A 7,557-nucleotide genomic window follows, 5' to 3' on the forward strand; every position below is an offset into this window, starting at 1 on the left:
GCCGAAAAAATTTTAAAGCTATTTCTTTTCTTCCCGTATTTTTCGACCTGCAGGGTATTCCTGAGTTTCTTCTGGAGCTAGGTCCTCTGAAGGAGTTTGTGAGAAGGGGAAGAAGCCTCATTATGGACTCTGGGCAATCTTAAGGGAAAGCTTAAGTATCACCTTCCTCCAATGTAGCTAATATTCCTCTGCCTTTTTCTTGATGGCAGGATTATCTGTAGAGAAACTTAAAGCTGGTGGCACAATCTTTTCAGCCCTTAATTTTGCTGCCGTGGAAACTTCATCCATGGTCAGCATTCAGTGGTCCAGTGAAGTACAGCTAGTTTTTTGTACCTGGTGTGAAGATGGTGACCTCCATGACACACCAGTCAGCTAACCAGTGGGCCAACTGTGTCCTGAAGAAGAGGGGTGCAGTTGTTTTCCTATTCTCCATGAAATTTGAACAAGAGGCAACATTGGCAATGGTAGAAAATCAGGGGAAGGCTAGCCATGACGCTATCCTCAACAACGACCTTCTGGGGGCCATACCTTTCAAAGGTAGCTGAGGCAAGATCTCTGTCATTGCATCATGATCAGCTTTGGAGAAAGCAACAGTTGCTTCCAAATCCTGATTAGGCCCTCTAGTTGCTTCTTTTAGGGAAGGTGCAGACAGTGCTCCACCCATTTGTGCTTAACCTGGCCAGTTGAGGTACAATAGAGGTAAGAAGGGAGTCCCCTTTTCCTACTAACGCGAAGGGGGAGTGCTTGTCAGGCCATTGGATATTGAGGAAGCACCACGGAGCAGAGCAGTGGATTGTAAAAGTCTTTCAGGATGGATACCACCTCCCCTGCAAAGATCTTCGACCTCCCCTTACTTGCACTTCAATGGCATTCCAGAGGTTCCATCTGAAATCGACAAAAGGCCTGGCCTTGGCGGCAGAGGTGAAAACAATAAAAAAGAAGAAGAATGTGCTCAAGATTATTCGAGACAGTTCTGAGGTGTTCTCCAGTCTGCCCTTCCTGGTGGAGAAGTCAAATGGGGCTTGAAGACCATTCATCGACCTGTTTATCAAACTCTGTTCAGCTGGAGAGGGCAAGTACCATGCAGTCTGACTTTAGAGAAGAAGACTTAATGCTTTAGATGAATCTGAAGTACGCATTCTTTTCAATACAAGTCCTACAGAAGGTACCTCTTTTGTCCTCGTGAAAATAATATACTAGTTCAAAGGCATGTGGTTCGGACTGTTCACCGCTTCCCTAGTGTTCATTCTGGTTTAAGCTTGGGGCCATTCAAGTGGGATACTTATCTCAGCAACTGGCTGGTTCTAGCCTCTTCTGAGAGGCATTTACTTCAGGATCAATATCTACTACCCTTGGGACCGTGGCATATTGGGAAAAGAAGTCTAACTCCCAAATTAAATTTATTGGTACTGAGTAGTCCTTATATCCCTGCTTGGTCAAAAGACTTTGTACTCTCAGGGGATCAAAAGTAATCAGACTGTTCATCACATAGCTGAACAGGAAACTCACGGGGTTCAATTCCTCTGTTCCAGATCCTTGGACCGTGTTTGAGTATGCTGTTTAACACCCTTTGGACAACTGGAACCCCTACATATTTTCTCCCTTCTGCCTGATTTGTCAATTAATCCAGAGTGTTGATGATATCAGGTGTCAGTCTGACCCTGGTGACTCCCAGGTGGCGTGGGCGAACATCAAACAGCATTCAGATTTGTTGAGGCTCCTTCTCAAAATGCCGAGAGAACTATCCTAGGGGCCCATTCTTCTTTGTCAGTCCTACTTTCTTAGTGTCCTCATTCAGTGCAGCCCCTTGCACTATACGGGTGGAGATTAACTAACATCTCGTCTGAGGAGGCTTTTCACTAAATCCTGCACTGGAGATCTCGTTTCCTGCGAAGGTCCTCTGCTGCTGTCTGCCAGGGTAAGTAGGCCATCCTCTGCAAAGTAGTGTCAAAGAAGGAATACTTCTATGGTCAGAGCCTTTGCAGTTAATTGCTGATTTTCTCGTCTTTCTTTGTCAAGAGAAGCAGCTCCTCTCAGTCTCGGTGGTGAAAAGCTATTGAGCCAGGCTTTCAAACTGAAGGTTTTAGACTTTTCCTTCTTGTGGGAATTGTCTATGCTCAAGAGGAACTTCAAGCAATCTTGCCCACCCCGGGCCCTCAAAGTGGAATGCAACCCATGTTTTCAAGTCTCTTTATATGTCCCATATGAGGTTTTTAGACAGTTATTGAACAACCTTAGCTACCACTAGGCAACTTGACATTCTCCATGGCATCTTGTATAGCACAAGTCACTCCAAAGGATGGAAGGAAATCTCCTTTACTTTTGTTCCGAGTTGGTGGCCAAGACCCAAAACCCAGCAGTCCACGATACCAGGTTCAAAGCCTTCTCCATCTCTTCTTTTAAGGACGCATGCAGAGGAAATCGGTATGATTTGCTTCTCTCTCCTATGAAGGCTCTGCAGCACTATCTTAGAGACCCGGAGCTGTAAGCTTGAACACCAAAGAATGGTAGGATCAAGAAAAAACATCCAAGAACATGGTCCTTTTGGCTTCATGAAACCATCGGACTTCGGGTTTAAGGTCCAGCTTAGGCAAGGTCTCACTAAGTCTGGCATTTGAGTTCTACCGTAGCATTCAGAAAAAACTTGTCAGTAGCTCAGGTGTTAAGGGTAGGAGTTTAGAAACACCAGAAAGCCTTAACCTCCCATTGCCTACGGAAGTATAACCACAAGTCCTTGGATAACCTTACCCTTGGTCATGTGGTGGGATGTTCAACAGGTTGTATAGCTAGCATAACTCCCTCATGTGACAAGAAGCATCTCATCTTAAATAATGGATTTGACGTAACCCTGAATGAAATGCAGAATGACTGGCCTTCTACTCTTCTTACTTCCTTCTCTCTTGAAGGTGCAGCTGCTGTGGCTGTTATGAGCTGGAACTGGATGTCAGATCCATGTAAGCGTTATAACTGAGCAACCTTTCTTCTCGGACAAAATTTATTAAAAAGTATCTCATCCTCCCAAACAAGGGGAAGGATGCATAAAATATTTTCAAATCCATTATAACTACCAATGCATTTGGACAATGTATCCTATGCAAGAATATAGATTTTCTTGTGACCTAGTATCACTTACTCTCGGTATGGGCTTGAACTAACACGATGTGCTATTGTCATGCATGACCTGGTAGTAGGTTGATGGTGCTTTGACAATTCCCGGAAAATTGATTCAGCCAGTAATTTGGTTCGTAGGTACTTCCTCCCTCCTAAGAATAATTTGTCTGTTAAAGGATGATGGTTTCTACTCTTGTAGGAACTAATTACAAATTTTAGAAGTAATTTGAACTTTTCTAACTATACAAATCTGAGTCTTTTTAGTTAACTTCCTACCTCAGCCACCTCACAAGTTCCAGGTCTAAATAAAGGTCCAGAGTGTTAGTTTTACTGACTGATGGGTGATCGGGACTTTCCTGCCACCCGCTGGTAGTTACAACTGCCTCGGTAAATTTTAATGGACATTCCAGTTTTACTGAAGTCTTTGGCCGATTAAAGGACTCAGGTTTGTATCGTAGGGAAAAATACCCATTACTTTCAAAATGTATATTTGAACTGTTAATTTTAGTTGTTTGAATACATTTTTGGGTATAGGAAGGTTTGGTTTAGGATTTGTAGTGTATCTTGACTCTTAACTTTAACTCCATATCTTTATACTGTACATAGATTTGTGGTTTGCTGAAATATTATCAATTAAAGTACACTATGTATTTTTCCTTTATTTACAATATAATTTTATAAATATTTGAATGCTTAAGAACTCTAAGCCATGAATGAAGTGAATAACTGTTGAGTGAGAGAGAGAGAAAGAGAGGTGTTGAAAACTTTTCACAAGGAAGGGTCTTAGGAACTGCTCTTTATGTTAAGTGTTAGAGAAGTAAGGGAGAATAAAAAAAGAGAGTAGCAGTTGCAGTTACACTGACTTTTATCAAATGAAGTCCTGCAGTAGTTAAGAAAAATAAGAAAGCAAAGTGGTTTGATATAACCTTAAAGACAATAATGGATCAACCACATGAAACAGGATAAGTAATTGCTATCAGAGAAAAAAAAACCAGGGAGAGAATGTCACAATGTGGAGTTGAAGGGATTTTTGGTACAAGGCCTATGATAAATGTACAAGAGGTTTATTAAAGTTTACACATTTTAAAATTTTGTTTGCTTCTCAGAAGAAATTACTTACTGTGTTGATGTTGCACTTCTGAAGTTTTCCCTTATTGTTAAGATTTTGAGTCAGTTGGATCTGCACTTCACTGATCATCAGCATTATATGGCCATGTTTAGAGCCATTATTGATTGTCTTGAATTATTCAATACTTTTTCTTTTGTTATTCAGCCGTACGATAACTTCAGTTTTTTTTAATTGTGTAATAAGATCATGCAAAGACATACTATACATCATTCCTTTATTTATACTCAAGGGATTTTACTTGTTGAATTGGATATTGCAGTTTTTTTCACCATTGGATACTAAATGGCATTGTTGAAAAAACTGTTCCCTATAAAACTACTTTATATAATTACAAGATTAATAATTTTATTTTCTTATTTCTTATTTAGAATTCAGTAGTGTTTAATCCATCAATGTTCATGTGCTTTGAATTACAATATCTGTATTTGGGAGTCAATCTTGTCATTTTTGCCAAATGGTGTTCTTGAGATGCCATTCAGTAGGTCAACCTTGAAGCGGCATAGATATTTATCATGTTTTATATTTTGAGAGGGTGTTGGACTTATTTATTATTTGCTTAATTTATATTCGGTAAGAATTTATGAGCATGTACATCTTGCTTACCAACCATTGCTCAGTTAACTCTGGTGTAGCTAAACTATTTGGTAACAACTTACTAGAGCCAGTCAGGGTAATTTGGTATTTTAGGAGAATTTTAGCTATAAGAAATAGAAGAACGAGGTTTCTTGTAAGGTAATGGTTTGTATCACCGAGACAAAATTTTTCTTTGGGGAAAATAGTCTATCATTATAACTGCATTCTTGATGTTCCTTATTGAACTGGAAATTTTTGGCAGGTTGTGTTTTTAGTTACTGTAAATAAATTATTTGCCTTGCCCCAAGTTTTCACTATGGTGTAGATCTCCATGGCTGTACAGTATATTATGAAGCAAATCTTGCTTGAGAAAAGTCAATGGTTACTTTGAGTAGTATTGACTATGGAAGCATTTGAAATGAATTACTTATACCAACAAAGAAAATCATATCATTACTTTGTCAAATCACATCATTTGTACAGTTTTCGTTGCTAATATCGGCAGCCTCTATTCTCAGAAGCAAGAACCTTTGATGAAAGCACTTTTGTAGAATAATGATTTAGTTATAATAAATGAGAGGATTTATGAAGATTTTAAGCAAGTTCCGTTAGGGCACTTGTACACTACATGGAGCATCTGTCATAAACAGGAGTGCTGTAATTTAAAACTGCTTTACTTATATCTCTAGAATTAATTGATAAATTTAATGACATGTTTTATGCTAATGTTATATATTCACTTATTTTTTTCTAAAGAAATTATGTAACAACACTTAGTCTGAAGAATTCAAGGTTTTTAGATAATGTATTTGAAAAAAGGCCACTTTAGTTATGTACAGTACGTAATTGCTATTTGGTCAATAAAGAGAACAATGACAAAATTATTTTTAAGCAGTTTTATGACTAATGTCACTTAACACATATCTTAAGTATGTTAAAAGGGCTTTTATAATATATAAGTCGGCAGACCAGAGTTCAAAATTGCCAGCATGGCTTGAGTGTGGTTGTGTTGTTGAATAATAAACCTAAAGTGCAATATTGTTTATTTAGTCTTATACATAATTGATACAGAGAAATAGGTCTGTCTAAGTCCGAATGCTGCTGTTTTACCTAAAATATTAACCTGTTGACCAATCATAACATAGGGCCTTCAAGTCTTTTAAGTAACCAATACAATGTAACCACATCCTGTGTTAATTTGGGAAGTTTTCGATCTGATGTGGTCATGCCAAGATGTTTCATGAATTAATTTGAATACACTACAGTAAAATTGTTGTATTATGAATAAACCGTATACAAGTACTGTATTGCATAAGAAAAGTAGAAATTGTTTTGGTGTGTTCCTGTCATTTATGTTAAATAATTAGTCACTTCTGGAAATTTATTTAGACAGAGTTGCCTGTCTCAAATATTTTTTTTTATTTATGGTATATTATATATTTAGCAATTCATAGAAACCTCTGGTTTTTTATGTATTCTAAAAACTTAAAATTAATAATGATTCACTATTATTACAAAGGTTTTTTATTTTTGTAGAGATTTGTCTGTTTCTTTAGTTTACATGGATAAAGATATGATGATTTTCATTATTATTTCAAAGGACTATTGGCTAAATTATTTCCAGTACCTTTCATTTTCTTTCTTATGTAATGGGAATTGGACACAGTGCCTGTGCTCTTATAACCCATTCTGTTTCTTTATATATATATTTATAAAGTACAGTTTATTTATATTTAGAAGTTATTAAACGCAGCTGTGATATCGATAGTTCGTATTTATTGCATCAACGTTTTATTCTACTTAATTTTTTTAAATACTCACTACTGTAATGTGAAGTTCACATAAAGAAATTTTGTCCATATTTAAATAATCTTGGAGCCATGCTAGGATATCAGAACCTTTATTTAGCAGAAATTTACTTATGTTATCTTTTATGCATGGCCTTTTTTTCAATCCTTACATATGGAATATGAGAATATGGTTGGTAATGATCAAATTAAAGCTATTAAACCTGTCATGGTTAAAAAATTTCCTATTTGTACTATAGAATGTATATTATTATGCATTAGTACATAATATTTCCTTAGTTATATATTGTAAGCTGCATTCAATATTATAGTTTTTAACACTGAATTTGTATGTTATATGTATCTGTAAATTTAATTGTAATTTGTGCTTCTTGGATAGGTAACACACACTGTAAATAGATATATATTTGTGTTCATAATTTATTAATTTTAGTATTTCCAGATAATTGTCATCATTTCATCTTATTTTTTTATTTATGTTGGGCTTAGAAGTAACCTGATGAAAGGCAAACAAACCAGCCCAAACAAGAAACAAGATTAATTACTCCAGGGGCTTGAAGTAGAGATGCCTTTGCATTCCACTCCTTTAGAAGCATTCTGTTTATTATAGAGTGATTCTTAGTGAAATACAGACAAGCTTGTTACTAATTCCAAAAATATAATGGATCAAATCTATATTTTGTTTTATTGCCCTTGAGTCTTGTATCAATTGTAATCTGTGTAAGGCCCAACCCAGATTCTTAGCACCTAGTGGAAGGTCTTTGGAAAGCAACTACTTAGATCTTATTTATAACTTGGCTCTAAGTAGGTCCTTGAAAGTAAGTTAGCTAGGCTGTCACTCTTCCCCACTCCATTTAGTTGGCAATTGTAACAGTAATGTACATTTCAGTGACTAATTTGTATTTATTAATTCTGATCACCCTTTTTTATCAGAAA

General features: G+C 36.6%; 1 protein-coding gene across 1 annotated transcript in view; it reads left to right on the top strand.

Moving 5' to 3' along the window:
- Nucleotides 1-7,296, top strand: part of Rab4 (RAS oncogene family member Rab4) — a 46,583-nt gene extending 39,287 nt beyond the window's left edge. The window contains exon 7 of the mRNA XM_068371127.1: nt 7,111-7,296. The gene's annotated coding sequence lies outside the window, so the exon portion shown is untranslated. The remainder of the gene's footprint in view (nt 1-7,110) is intronic.
- The last annotated feature ends 261 nt before the right edge of the window (nt 7,297-7,557 follow it).

This window comes from Palaemon carinicauda, chromosome 3 (genome assembly GCF_036898095.1).
Source record: "Palaemon carinicauda isolate YSFRI2023 chromosome 3, ASM3689809v2, whole genome shotgun sequence".
In the NCBI taxonomy this organism is placed as follows: domain Eukaryota; kingdom Metazoa; phylum Arthropoda; class Malacostraca; order Decapoda; family Palaemonidae; genus Palaemon; species Palaemon carinicauda.